Genomic DNA, 14732 nt, shown 5'->3' with positions numbered 1-14732 from the left:
TTCCTCAGTACAAATCATATAGGCTGCAGTGCATCCCGCACCAGCGAAAACAGTAAGCTGTAATGCTCACAGCATCAGCAAAACACATAAACGTCGCTTTTCTAGGACAAGTATTAACGCAGAATAATTTTTTAGGCTTTGGCTCAACATCAATCAAGACTACAAAAAGGATCCATATTTCCGTTCCATTCTCCATTTGCTGAAAAGCTGCTCGTATTTGACTACCACAATAATATTTCAGAGCCACGTAAATTACACAAACCACAATTCTTCTTTCACCTTGAAGGGAATCAATATACTTACGAAATCCACAGACAGCACTTTACGTACTCAGCTATAAAGAACAAAAAAAGACATATATCATCAATATTAACATATCATCGCATATTGGGAAGCCAATGGTTAAACAATCGTATTATCGCATCCTATTTTCAAGATTCCAAACTTACTCATTCCTTTCTCAGAGTTCTCCTATCTTAAAATATTCATACAGCACGCATACTATAGTAAGAGATCCTCATTTATACTGACAGATATAGAATAGTAATAGATAGATAGTAGCACTGAAAGCAGAAAATCGGAAACAAGGCTACTAACAGCTGGGGACCTGGGTTTGCCAGACCCATAATACCCACAGATCGGATATTCCCCTGAGTTTATGCACTAATTCAGCAACGATCTTGCTTTCCTCAGGAGCGACTCTTTTCAATTTACACACAAAAAAACAAACAGCATTTCACTCGTTCACAAGGAAACCTTTTATGTTCACATTAGAACCAACCTAAATCCTAATTGCACAAGGAAAAAAAAAAGCTAGAAACATCACATAGAAACATCTTTATCATTATTTTTACCAACGTATTATTCAAAATGCATATGTCACAAATTTAAACTAATCAATTGTTTCTCTTCACTATAAACCCTATGTACTCATTTGCCATGTCGCTCATTTGTTCCGATTGGCGCCTTCTGGGCTGATCATTTGTCATTGCCGGTTTCGTTCATTTCCATATACTGGATTATGTCTAGGGTTGGCCGGCCGAATTTCAACATCATGTGGGGCTCCGCATACAATCCTACTCCCACTGTGTTCATCGTAGTAACGATGCTGGTTGCCGTACCTGTTGCGTTCACGATCTTGTCTACGCCCTCGATCATTTCTGTTGTTCCACCTGTGTTCGCGACTGTCACCCCAGTTTCTATACGGCCGGTCCCGATTATTGTTCCGTTCGCGTCGCGACGACCAGTCACGCCGTTGATTAGTAATACGACCACGACTGCGGTCGCGCTGCTGTGCCCCGTAATAACTTTGTGCCTGATTAGGCGGGCATTCTCCTGTATTGTATTCCAACTCTTGGAGAAGTGTTTTAAACGTTTCGACGTCCTCTTTGCATCGTCCCGCAAGAATGACGTGCCGCAAGTGCATCGGAAATTTGGTGATGCATATCCTAATTAGTTCCGCAGGCCCGTATGGGTCGTATAGGAATTGATTTGCCTGCAGCATGTGGTCGAATAGGCGTGCAGGGCTGCCGAAACCAGACTGGTTCAAATTTGGCAGCATAATTATGCCATGTTTGACCCTATCTTGTGCCGCTTCCGACCAATAGGCGGAGAGAAAGGCTTGTCGAAACTCCCGAGTGGAGTTACAGTGACGCGCTGCCGACCTCATGCGAATCGCCGGTTCGCCTTCCAAATAGCCACACATATATTCTATCTTATGTGAACCTGCCCAGTCGGGAGGAAGACAGAACTCAAATTGCTCGAGCCATGCTCGTGGATGTATTCCTTTTTGCGAATTTCGGAATATCTCAAACTTTCTTACCGTAAGGAAATGTTTGAAATCAAATCCCCGCAGTTCCTCCTGGCGAGGCCCTTGAATGTTTCTATGTCTCTCATGTCTGCCCCTTAAATTACATTCTTCCCTGTCGTCAAAATCTCCCTCGTGGCCGGAGTCCCTCTCTGCACTGTTCGTACGGCTATTTTTAGTGCTATTGGCGAGTTCGGAATCACACGCCATGCGGTTTTCCAGATGCGCCACGCGTTCTTGTAATTCGCCTGTTACAGCTCTGTTTTGCCTGTTCACTTCGAACTGTCCCTTCTGAAATCTCAGAAGCGAACGCACTACTTCGGTCTCTGCGGCCGCTACCGGTGTAGTACTGTTCTCGCTTTCCGTCAGCTTCATCGTGCCTACAATGTCCGCTAATGCCGCAATCTTATCATCAATTTGTCTCTTGTCCTCCGCCCCAGTCTGCTTCAATTGTTCTACTTGCTGTTCCAACGCGTGGATCGCTAAACTGTTGTCCGCTATTGTGTTGCTAACGGACGTGGGACAATGCGTTTCTGCCTCTTGGACCCTCGAGAGTACCTGCTGGTGCTCCCTTTGGCATTCTTCCCTCAGCTCTTGGAAATTCCTAAGTAGCCGTTCTTCGCTTTCTTTAGATTCGGCACCGCCCCTCCGCTTGCTCTGTTCTAAGGCTTGCAGACGATCATCGATTTGTTCAAATGTACGGCCTAATTCTTTCATAATATCACTTTTTATCTCACTTGCCAGATTGTTTATTCTTTGTGAGATATCATCGGACACTCTCTGCATCGACTTGTCGACTTTATTTGTCTGCTGGATTAGTTTTTCGTCTATTTGTTCGCCTAGCTCTCGGATCGATTTTTCAGATTTCTGCGTCATTTGTTCGCCTAGCTCGCGGATCGATTTTTCGGATGACTCTTTATTTTGTTGCAATAAGGTTTTCATGAGTTCTGCCAAATCAATTTGGTTAGTAGGAGGCAAATTTATTTCTGGCTCTGCTGTGAGCCCGTTCGTCCTGTTTTGCATTTCGTCTGAAGTATTTCCCATTGTATTTTCGGAACTGCCCGACGCATTAACATTCGAAATCAAATTATTATCTCCTTGGTCCATGTTGCTTAAGTTGTCGGACCGCTTACTTTTAGCTTGGTTACGTGTCTGCATTAGTGCAATTTATACCCGGTACGTGACACACTAATCAAAATAAATGTGTCCCCCAAAAATTACGACAGTCACACGAAAGATACCCAACCTAGTACGCACTTTTTCACACGCAAAACAAATTTTTATCTTCGATCGAAACAGTGCAATGTACAAGCGAGAACAAAAAACACACACACATATAAAACACACAAATATAGAAAACAAAACAAGACAAACAACACAACGCCGATCAACAACGCCGTGAATCTTTTGAAAGTCTGCTCGGAAACAACACAGAAGTTGTTTGAGCGCTGTAGGAAAAAAATTAAGATTATAACACGCTCGCAATCTAACGTTTCAGAGATTCCAGAGTCTAGCGGAATCACAGAACAGGGTCGCCATGTGTAATGTTGCTACATGAATTTTGCTATGCTGTAATCGGGTGCTAATAGTAGAATAAAAGCGGGTTAAAAGCTGTGAGCTGTCTGGGAAGAAGTTAACCGTGGATTACTGGGCAACTGTTTCATCAGATATTTAGTCTAGGTTTACCAAGCAGACTAACATTAATGATAATCTTTTAATAGTCGTACAAAACCGGTAATATATATATATATATAAAAAGAGAATTTAAATAAAAAGAAAGAAATCAGTTTATATTTGGAAATTTATTTTATGATTGTTCATTGAAATTTCAGCATATTATACGTGAGTTATAACTGAGCTGGTGCCTTATTTACGATTGAAAAATGTGAGATTGTAATCTTACGGAACACATAAAATATGGAGCCAAGAGTGGGAGACTGCATACGACACTGCATTCATAAAATAACTCACGAAGAACATTGAAACATAAGCAAGAAGAAATTAACCACAACCAACAGATTCAGTTTTTTACCCAAAGAAATTACGTTCATACCACAATTCTGTCCGTCATGTAATTACCACACACTGGTATACTAAATTCATATTAACTCTTTGTGAAGTCTTCGCAAAAAGAATAGCTGAGTGCTACTTTGATGATTACACCACATGCTCCACGTGGTCAACTTGGTTTACACAAAGCGTACAACTCCACAATAATTTTGATAATTAAAATACATTAGATCGAAAAGCAATTGACAAAAGCAAAACCTTGAACTGGTTACTAACGTCTTACTATTAACCTGATGGGTCAAACAGTTATATAAGCACGTGGTACTGGTCTCGCAAAGTACACTCCACGTGGGTTGAACATAAAGAAAAGCATAAAGAAAAGTTGTTATATTGTAAAATATTGTCAAGACGAGACGTTATAATCACACAAGCATTCACATTTAAGATTGATGAACTTAGTTAGAGTTACTGATCAACACGTGGTTCCACTTTACTCGCAAAGTAATGACAAAGCAACTACCCCAAAATAATCTGAACTTCACACGAGAATTACACTACGCTGCAATTTAAGATAACCTTAGATATTTTAGAGCTAAACCCGAGATAAAGATGATTAAATTTTCAGTTAGGCTGAACTTAACAAATCCATTGTCCTATGGACTTAGCAGACACGCGCTTAGCCGGAGATCTTACCACTTCAGACGCTCGCCACCGCCAGACTGCCACTGCCTACCACCCAGCGTGCTTCCTGAGGGTGGCTCACAAAGACCAACGGAAGTGGCCAGAGGGGCAGCTTCCTATACCAACATGACAACGGACGGACAGGACCATACTAAGGATAGAAACCCTTTGCTTTTAGGAAGCGTAGCTACCTCTTCCGACGTTGGTCCTACTGTTCTCTAGCAGACAGCCTTGTCTGCTACCCTCAAGCATGCAACTACAAACACATTTGATCATTCATCCTCTCACACAGAAGGGAAGGGGGATGACAGTATCTTATCATATACAGTATATAACAGAAAGCGGATGTAGGTTCCGTATGAGACTGTGTGACATGAATTACATATAAACTGTGTTTTAAAGTGTAGTAGTGTGTCAGATCGTTCTTGTTTACGTGTAAAAGTAACACGTTCCACTACTCAGTCTTCTCCCAGATAGTCAGAAACGCCACAGTAAATTTAGAAGAGGAATTTATTCCATAAATGACAACAGATTTAAAAAATCAAACATGAAAGGAATCCAACAGAGACCTTTCACTGTCCTCTAAATCAGTTCGGAAAATTGGCAAAGCGCAGAGCAGGTGACCAGGTTAACTGTTTAATAGCAGCCCTCTGGCCAAATCCACCGCTGCACCGGTCTGTCATGACTTCTTTTCGTTTTTTATTCTAAGTAACTGGTGGTCATCCATTACGTAAAGGGGGCACGCACTTCCAGGCGAAGCTATACGGGTGTGTGTGTGTCACTGTTCAGTTGTAGGTGTTTAACGTCTGACTGGGATACCGATAAAGTTCACCACTGACATTAGAAACCTTGAAATAATCCCCGAACATTCACATACCCCGAGGCCATAGGAAAGAAATAGCATTGTGGTGACCCCAGCACCTGTGGATATCCAGAGAAATGAGCAACCGACATAGCAGCATTTATACTTCTTGCGTTCACATTATTTAACCTTGTCGTATTTCCTTCATTGTTGAGAAGAAAGTAATTTGTCAGAACGAGTGCCTGGAGGTACAAAAGTGAGCCAAGGGTAATCCAAAAGTCATGCCCTGACGTCACCCCTCAAGTCCGCAAGAAGAATAAGAAAGTGATTTTAATACGAATGTAAAATCAGCACTCGAGCCATGGAACTTGTATTTCAAGGACAATGTGTGGGAAGAAACAATGTCAAGTCGTGAGTCGTACCTCGCTAGATCGACTGGTAACAGCAGAGCTTGCGAGAGGCTAGGTTGTGGCACATAGTTTGTGAAGATGTTGGTAATAATGATGGCTAAATTTTTTCTTCTTTGTATTCTTGTGCTTCCTTTTTAGTCTGTAATTATATCTTATAGCCCAAAATACATTTTTGTTACTGTGGTTTTTTTATTGACGTTTTGGGAGTATCAAGAAATTTCATTGAGTATTTCATTTTCTTTGTAATGCTTACGTGCAATACGCTTTGTAAAACTAAATGTAATGTGCCGCACTGTTGTATGAACTGGGATGCAAGATAGATATCGATAGTTGCAGTTGAACAATGACATCGAAAAGGTGCGTAATTCGTGGTATACACGTGGTTTACGTTGTGTAATCGAGCTAGACAGAAGCACACGAAAATTTGTGGCCGCGTTCGTAGTTTTCGATCGCGGCATAATCTAAATTTCGACGTGGACTTGGTGAGACGAAATGTCAGACTGTGAATACTGTTACTAAGTTTACATGCGCTCCGCAACCCGTATTTCGTAAACCGATATACCAATAACGCTTCTGGTGGGTAATGTAAACACTCCAAAATCGATTCTAGAAATCCATTTCTAGCTGCCGGTTTTCAACTTCCACAATCGATTTTTGCTCCGTGTGAACGCACAACCGTTTCTGAAACGTGCTTGTCCTTGATTATGCAGTGGCGGATTAAAAAATTTTGCGTCCCTACGCACACCACATTATATGCGCCCCTCCCCACAAAGAAAACATGTTTCAAATAATAACTATTACCCGATCACTTCACAATTGACGTTTTGGGTGGGAGCGCTGTGAGCTGTTTGCGTACTCTGCTATTCGTTGTTCTGAAGGACGCCTCAGCCGTCTAGTCGCGCTCGATAAAAATGTAATATGGTTCCTGAACTGTACTTGGTGTACGGCAGCGGATAAAACAAACTTAAAAATGCATTGTGTTAACACATTTGTAAGTAGGCTGTTTAGGTTTTTATGTTGGTAACGCAATGTAGCGCTCTATATGAAAATCACTTACTTGTGCTGTGTGCAGTCGGTGGCTGGTTTGCATTGTTGGAATTTGCTATTGTAGTGTTGGGCAGTTGGCTGTTAACAGCGCGTAGCGTTGCGGAGTTGGAGGTGAGGCGCCAGCAGTGGTGGATGTGGGGAGAGAGATGGTGGAATTTTGAGAGCGGACGATCTGGACGTGTGTCCATCAGAAAGAGTAAATTTGTAATATTGGATATCATGGGCTGATATATAATTATGACTTTTCAACACTATTAAGGTATATACATTGCTTGTTCTCTATCAAAATCTTTCATTTGCTAACTATGCTTATCAGTAGTTTGTGCCTTCAGTAGTTTGAATTTTTTATTTAGCTGGCAGTAGTGGCGCTCGCTGTATTGCAGTAGTTCAGGTAACGAAGATTTTTGTGACGTAAGTGATTTGTGAAAGGTATTGGTTAATGTCAGTCAGGGCCATTCTTTTGTTGCGCTAAAAAATATTGTGTCAGTTTAGTGTTGATCAGAATAGGTAAAAGAGCGAAATGTAAGTACGTTCAGTTCTGCTCAGCTGTTTGAAAATCAAATAATGTAAGAGGTTTATCAGCAATTTTTTTAAGGGGACGCTTCACATTCTTCTGTCGAAAGACAACAGAAACGAACACAAGGAAAATATCTTTTCTTTTATGGCCAAAAATTCAGCAGAGCGTGTAGGAGGCAACGGGTTTTTGTTACACATTCACTTTTAATATGTTCTTTCACACGAAACCGTTGAAAATGATAATAAAAAAATTATGTTACGATCTGAAAATTGAAGCGAACGTGTCATATATTAGAAATCAATACGTACTTTTACAGAGATGCGTTCAAAATTAAAATTAAAGTATCGTTTTACGATCTAATAACTTGAATGTGTAGCGGATTAAAAAAAACGCGTTCGGTATTAATTCGTGAATCTGCAGGATAGCGTAAGAAATGAAAATGAAATAGAGATTTCGGTGCACGAACTAATAATTAAATATAGACAAACACAGAATTGGATTTGCTGTTACATAATTTTACAGACTACTGTAGAAAAATCAAATTTGTTCTATAATCTGATAGTTAACGTGTAATGCATTAGGTAGCTAGATGCTGCATAATAAGTGTACACAATACCTGAACAGTTTTGTACTGCAGCTGCTGCTCTCACCATAGATCTTTCTAACGGTTTTAGCATAGCTTTTACGTATTTATTGGCAGAACTGAACTACGTTATTTTTCATCTGAGCGTACTCTCAGATAACGTTTATTTCCGCGATAACTATACATTTCAGCAGACGGCAATCAGTTGTAATATACTACAGTATCAGTATGACTTGACTGTGCAGTGCCGAGCAGCCTGGGTCATTCGGGTATTGATTAGTATTGTCCGGCGCCTTCGGTCACGTCTGCAGGTAAACGAGGTTTAGTTCCACGTTCTGCCATCGGCAATTGTAAAATAAACAGGTAATACGTGGAGGAAATTTTATTTGCGCGACTGCATGCCCGAAATTTAATGGCCTACGTAACACGTAGTTTGTAATTTTAATGAATGTGCTGTAAGCTATAATAAAAATCACATAATAATCTTAAATTTTTAAAACTAAAATGAATGAATAAACAAACCACCAGTCAGCCAAGTTTGCGTCTGGCTCTGACGGCAGAAAAGTAGTTGATAATATCTTCATAGTTCAGACGGTTATCAATTGGGAGGTCAGCTTCGATGTGAAGAATGGACAAGGCGTTCAATCTCTCCTCAGACAACGTAGAACGTAGGTACGAATTCAGTCTTTTAAGAGCCGAAAACGAGCGTTCTGCTAAACAATTTGTAAGTGCCATACATATAAATATTCTAAGAGCAATGTCATCATTCGGAAACACGGACTGTAACCTCTCTTTTTGTAAATATATACTCATTTCGACTGTTTCATCATAATCTCAGAAGATTTCAAAAGTTCAGTGAAATGTACTCATTCACTAGGGAAGGAAGGCTCTAAATGTGTGTCATTGACCCTTGGAGTTTTGCTGCACATTCAGCAATATCGTCAGGTGAACTGTGAAGGAGTCCAACAGTGTTCTATAGCTTTCCTTCCTCCTCACTAATTCGGGGTACAAGTTGTAAAGTACTGGGAGAAATGTTTCGACTCTAAATTTTTCCATTCCATTAAGAAAAACTTATTCAGCGTCCGCTTCTTCCTCATCATGGTTTTCTTGATGTTTTATAGGTGCATTCATAGCCTATATCAGTCACAGTCTCCATAGATTTATTTTCATAATAGTCGAATATGCCACGAATAGATGCAATAAATCCAACAAGTGATTCATATAATTAATGCACTATTTTAGTATCAATATTTACATTTTGCAATTTCTGATTTATACTATTAAATCTCTGGAGTATGTTCTTCAAAATTGTCGTCATAAATACTGTTTCTAGTCTGCTGAGTTGATTCAATAAAGCTGAAGCCTCATTTCGCACAAGTGGTTTCTCAGATATATTATTGGCAATATGTTTGAGGGCATTGATAACGACCTCCCACTTTGCATATAGACTTACACAAGCTTCCTCTCTTACTGACCAACGTGTTTTTTATCAACTTTTTACCATTTTGCTTCCTGGTTTCATGAAAGAAAGAAGTTTATTCCAGCGGTGTTTAGAAGCAGAGAAAAAATTAAAAAGGTTTTGCACTACATAGAAAAACGAATATTCTTCCTGACAACAGCTTGCAGCACTAGTGCCAACTAAATTCAAAGAATGTGCTGCACAAGGCACATAATGCACTCTCGGATTTCTTTCTTTAATGTGTGCCTGCAAACCAGTGTAGGTTCCTCACATATTGCATGCATTGTCATATGAGTGGCCTCTGCAGTCAGTAATATCAATGGAATTTGTAGACAGGACTTTTAGTGCGGCCTCAACTAAGTTTTCAGGCTTCTGTCTGGGTTTGGTAAAAACACAAGGAAATGTTCAACAGGTTCACCATTCTCGTTCACATATTTCAATATGAAGGATACTCGATCAACATGTGAAATGTCTGCAGTAGAATCTACTATTATAGAGAAATATTTGGCCTGTTTTATTTCACTTGCGATAATTCTTTTTCTTCGTTCAGAAAGAAGCTCTGTTATTTCATCACAGATTGTTGGAGAAAGATAACATGCATGTCCCTGTCCTGGATTTCCATATCGTTCAATGTGCTCAGCGAGAAAAGTTCAAACTCGGCTATAAGTTCAAGAGATATCATTAATTGACCGTTATATAATGAATGGAATCTTTAACGTGTCCACGTAGGGCATGTCCACGACTTGTAAGCTTCTTCACTACTGCAAACGCCCTTTTCAACACTGTGCCAGTACATTTTTTCTGTCTCAAAATACGACTTGAAAATGTTGTCTATTGTTCCATGTGACTTTTTCTTGTTAAGAGTGATAACTCAGAATTTAGTGTTCAAGTGAATTCTCATGTTGCGATAAAATATTAGAAATATTTTTCCAATCTGCAATACCATTAGAAGCAATCGCAGCCTTACCTCCGAACAGTTGGCATGGTGCACAAGAAACAACACCGGTGCTACAGGATTATACTAGAAAATCCCGCAAAGTTGATTCACCATTTAAAAGTTTACAGTAAAATACATTTTTGTTCAAATATCTGGTTTTATTGCCTATTGATCTTCTTGAATTAAAAAAATCACCATTACAATTTTGATTAATGCCACGTTGTAAGAGAAGGTCGATTGTTGATTCATTGACACACCATTCTGCAGGATCATCACTAATGAGGTTATTTCTTTTTGTAATGTCTGACTTGACACTTAGTTTTTCATGAAATCAGGAACAATTTGCTTTTTTTAATTTTAACTTTTGTTTCGTCTGTATTTTCTTCTTTTACAACAGCTGCAGTGCCAAAAGTATCATCCATACTACTTGAACTCGAAGACAAACCACCAACATTTTTTGCGAAAAATTTATCTACTCTGCCAAGCGATTTTAGAACATTGGCTTCTCGTTCTCGCCTTTCCTTCGATAATTTCCGAAATTCCGACCCACTTAATTTTGAACGTTTGCTTTTTTCACTGTTATTCATGTTAAAGCACTTACAAAATTGTCAACCAACAGTCAAAATAAAAGTAAAAATTTGTAAATGGAAATAAAGAAAGACTGTATCCAGTTCCAATCGCACATAAGCACAAAGCTTTTTACTTTACACACGGCACACAAGCACAAAAATTTTTCCCGGATTACTCGACGTAACTGTGCTATGAAAGAACGACAATGCAGAATAATTTAAAAATGGCTCTGCGGACTATGGGACTTAACTTCTGAGGTCATCAGTCCCCTAGAACTTAGAACTACTTAAAACTAACTAACCTAAGGATATCACACATATCCATGCCCGAGGCAAGATTCGAACCTGCGACCGTAGCGGTCGCGCGGTTCCCGACTGTAGCGCCTAGAACCGCTCTGCCACCTCGTCCGGCCAGAACAATATAATTTCATTGTCGCCTGTTCATTTGTTGTCTGTGAACAGAAGAAGCACACCTGCCGGCTGGAATTCGTCTCGGAAACAAAACGGGAGTCCGTTTTTTGGCTTCTGTTTTCTGTGTCACCGGAATTTTAGCTGAGCCGCAATTATGTTCTGAATGTTCTTGACACTATCTTTCTAATTTAAAAAAGCAAATAATTTTTGCAATTTCTTACAGTGAGGTGTGCTGGATCGACTCTTATCCCACTCATAACATTTTAGCGGTTTCTGTGGGCAGTGAAGACAAACTACATAGTTAAAGTAGTTTTGTTGGCAGTTGACGGGGTGTGTTGTCATTTGTGTGAACACTGCAGTTATGTCTACACGCAAATGCACCTATTATTCCAACGCAAAATAAAAATAACCTTTCCTCGAAGAAAAAAAGCTTAGTTAAAAAGTTTAATACAAAAGTTGCAATGCCACGTACTATCCGATTGCACAGAGTTGAAATTTGATCTCGTACAGGCTGCAGCAGAATACATGAGACAAACGAAAGTTTGTTTCTTCTTCTTTTTTCGCCAAAAAAGTAACTAAGTAAATAAATAAATAAAATTTTTAAATTGTTGTGAAGTGTATTTCACACATTATTAGTTATTCTGCTTATGTTCTTTCCGTATAGTAAATAATACCCAGTTTCAACATGTTTTGTCAAACGGGTGTCATTAAATCAACGCTCAGATATTGAAGACCACAGAGCTTTCACATTAATTACAGTAATGGAGGGTTTACTTGATACTTTCCCGTAATTTCTACAAGAAATTAAAGTAGGATCGGGTTTTACATACTGAGGCCCACACACGTTACAGTATTTAAGAAATTACTGATTAGTTCATCACAGCTTTTCAGGGGTCCCGGTATTTTCACGGGGAAAATATGGTAGGGTTATGTAGAAGCCGATAACATTCTCGGAATAATAATGTTTCAAACATTGTAGTGTAGATTGCCGTCCTAACAGCTTACTTCAAAATATTTTGAACAATCATGAAGATCATACCAGACAGAAACCCAATGTTAAATTTCCATCCAGTCACCAAGTAAACTATGTATATTTCCAAGCTTGTACTGTCGAATTTCGTTCTTCAGGCTTATGAAACTAGAAAGTTGCTTAACAATATTAAAAATTTTTGTCGTTTGTAAGAGTAGTTATTTTAAAACGTAAAAGGTTAAAACGAGTACAGAGCAAAAATGCCACTCCCCCCTCCCATAAGGTGCCGCCCCTAGGCCCGTGCCTAGTGGAGTGGGCCTATATGTAAATCCGCCACTGAGATTATGTCTTGTTTTCCAAATATTCTAATAATATAGCGGACGGAGTGACGTATCATGCAATGAAGGAGAGGTAGAAATATTAGACTGGGAGTCAAGCTGTCTACCTCTAACATTAAAGTGAGCAGACATAGCAATTCTAGTGACTACATCAGAAACTGGGACTGCTGATTTACAGACGCCATATTTAACTGGGTTAGCAAATCCTCTTTGGACCATAAGAAATAAACACTACATCGAAAAACGATTTCCGAAATTCGGTTTTTGTCTTTAGGAAGATGTGTCGCATGTTAACGTGATTGAGCTTCATTGCAGTCACAATGCTTACCCGAATGGGCTGTGGTTGTCGTGGTTAGAACCGAGCTGTTTTACACGTAACTGAATGACAGAACTGATGTATTCTGAATTTATTATCTCGTGTGCAATCGGGCAGGTAGGTTAGAAAATTTAAAAAGGGAAATGGATAGGTTAAAGTTAGATATAGTGGGAATTAGTGAAGTTCGGTGGCAGGAGGAACAAGACTTTTGGTCAGGCGAATACAGGGTTATAAATACAAAGTCAAATAGGGTTAATGCAGGAGTAGGTTTAATAATGAATAAAAAAAATAGGGATGCGGGTAAGCTACTACAAACAGCATAGTGAATGCATTATTGTGGCCAAGATAGACAGAAAACCCACGCCTACTACAGTAGTACAAGTTTATATGCCAACTAGCTCTGCAGATGACGAAGAAACTGAAGAAATGTATGATGAAATAAAAGAAATTATTCAGATAGTGAAGGGAGACGAAAATTTAATAGTCATGGGTGACTGGAATTCGGTAGTAGGGAAAGGGAGAGAAGGAAACGTATTAGTTGAATATGGATTGAGGGTGAGAAATGAAAGAGGAAGCCGCCTGGTAGAATTTTGCACAGAGCACAACTTAATCATTGCTAACACTTGGTTCAAGAATCATAAAAGAAGGTTGTATACATGGAAGAAGCCTGGAGATACTGGCAGATTTCAGATAGATTCATAATGGTAAGACAGAGATTTAGGAACCAGGTTTTAAATTGTAAGACATTTCCAGGGGCAGATGTGGACTCTGACCACAATCTATTGGTTATGAACTGTAGATTGAAACTGAAGAAACTGAAAAAGGTGGGAATTTAAGGAGATGGGACCTGGATAAACTGAAAGAACCAGAGGTTGTAGAGAGTTTCAGGGAGGGCGCAAGGGAACAAATGGCAGGAATGGGGGAAAGAAATACAGTAGAAGAAGAATGGGTAGCTTTGAGGGATGAAGTATTGAAGGCAGCCGAGGATCAAATAGGTAAAAAGACGAGGGCTAGTAGAAATCCTTGGGTAACAGAAGACATATAGAATTTAATTGATGAAAGGAGAAAATATAAAAATGCAGTAAATGAAGCATGCAAAAAGGAATACAAACGTCTCAAAAATGAGATCGACAGGAAGTACAAAATGGCTAAGCAGGGATGGCTAGAGGATAAATGTAAGGTTATAGAGGCTTATCTCACTAGGGGTAAGATAGATACTGCCTACAGGATAATTAAACAGACCTTTGGAGAAAAGAGAACCACTTGTATGAATATCCAGAGCTCAGATGGAAGCCCAGTTCTAAGCAAAGAAGGGAAAGCAGAAAGGTGGAAGGAGTATATAGAGGGTCTATACAAGGGCGATGTACTTGAGGACAATATTATGGAAATGGAAGAGGATATAGATGAAGATGAAATGGGAAAAATGATACTGCGTGAAGAGTTTGAAAGAGCACTGAAAGACCTAAGTCGAAACAAGGCCCTGGGAGTAGACAACATTCCATTAGAACTACTGACGGCCTTGGGAGAGCCAGTCATGACAAAACTCTACCATCTGGTGAGCAAGATATATGAGACAGGCGAAATACCCTCAGACTTCAAGAGGAATATAATAATTCCAATCACAAAGAAAGCAGGTGTTGACAAATGTGAAAATTACCGAACTATCAGTTTAATAAGTCACGGCTGCAAAATACTAACATGAATTCCTTACAGACGAATGGAAAAACTAGTAAAAGCCGACCTTGGGGAAGATCAGTTTGGATTCCGTAGAAATATTGGAACACGTGAGGCAATACTGACCCTACGGCTTATCTTAGAAGCTAGATTAAAAAGGCAAACCTACGTTTCTAGCATTTGTAGACTTAGAGAAAGCTT

This window comes from Schistocerca piceifrons, chromosome 2 (assembly GCF_021461385.2).
Source record: "Schistocerca piceifrons isolate TAMUIC-IGC-003096 chromosome 2, iqSchPice1.1, whole genome shotgun sequence".
NCBI lineage: Eukaryota > Metazoa > Arthropoda > Insecta > Orthoptera > Acrididae > Schistocerca > Schistocerca piceifrons.
Note: the sequence above shows the minus strand (reverse complement) of the source record.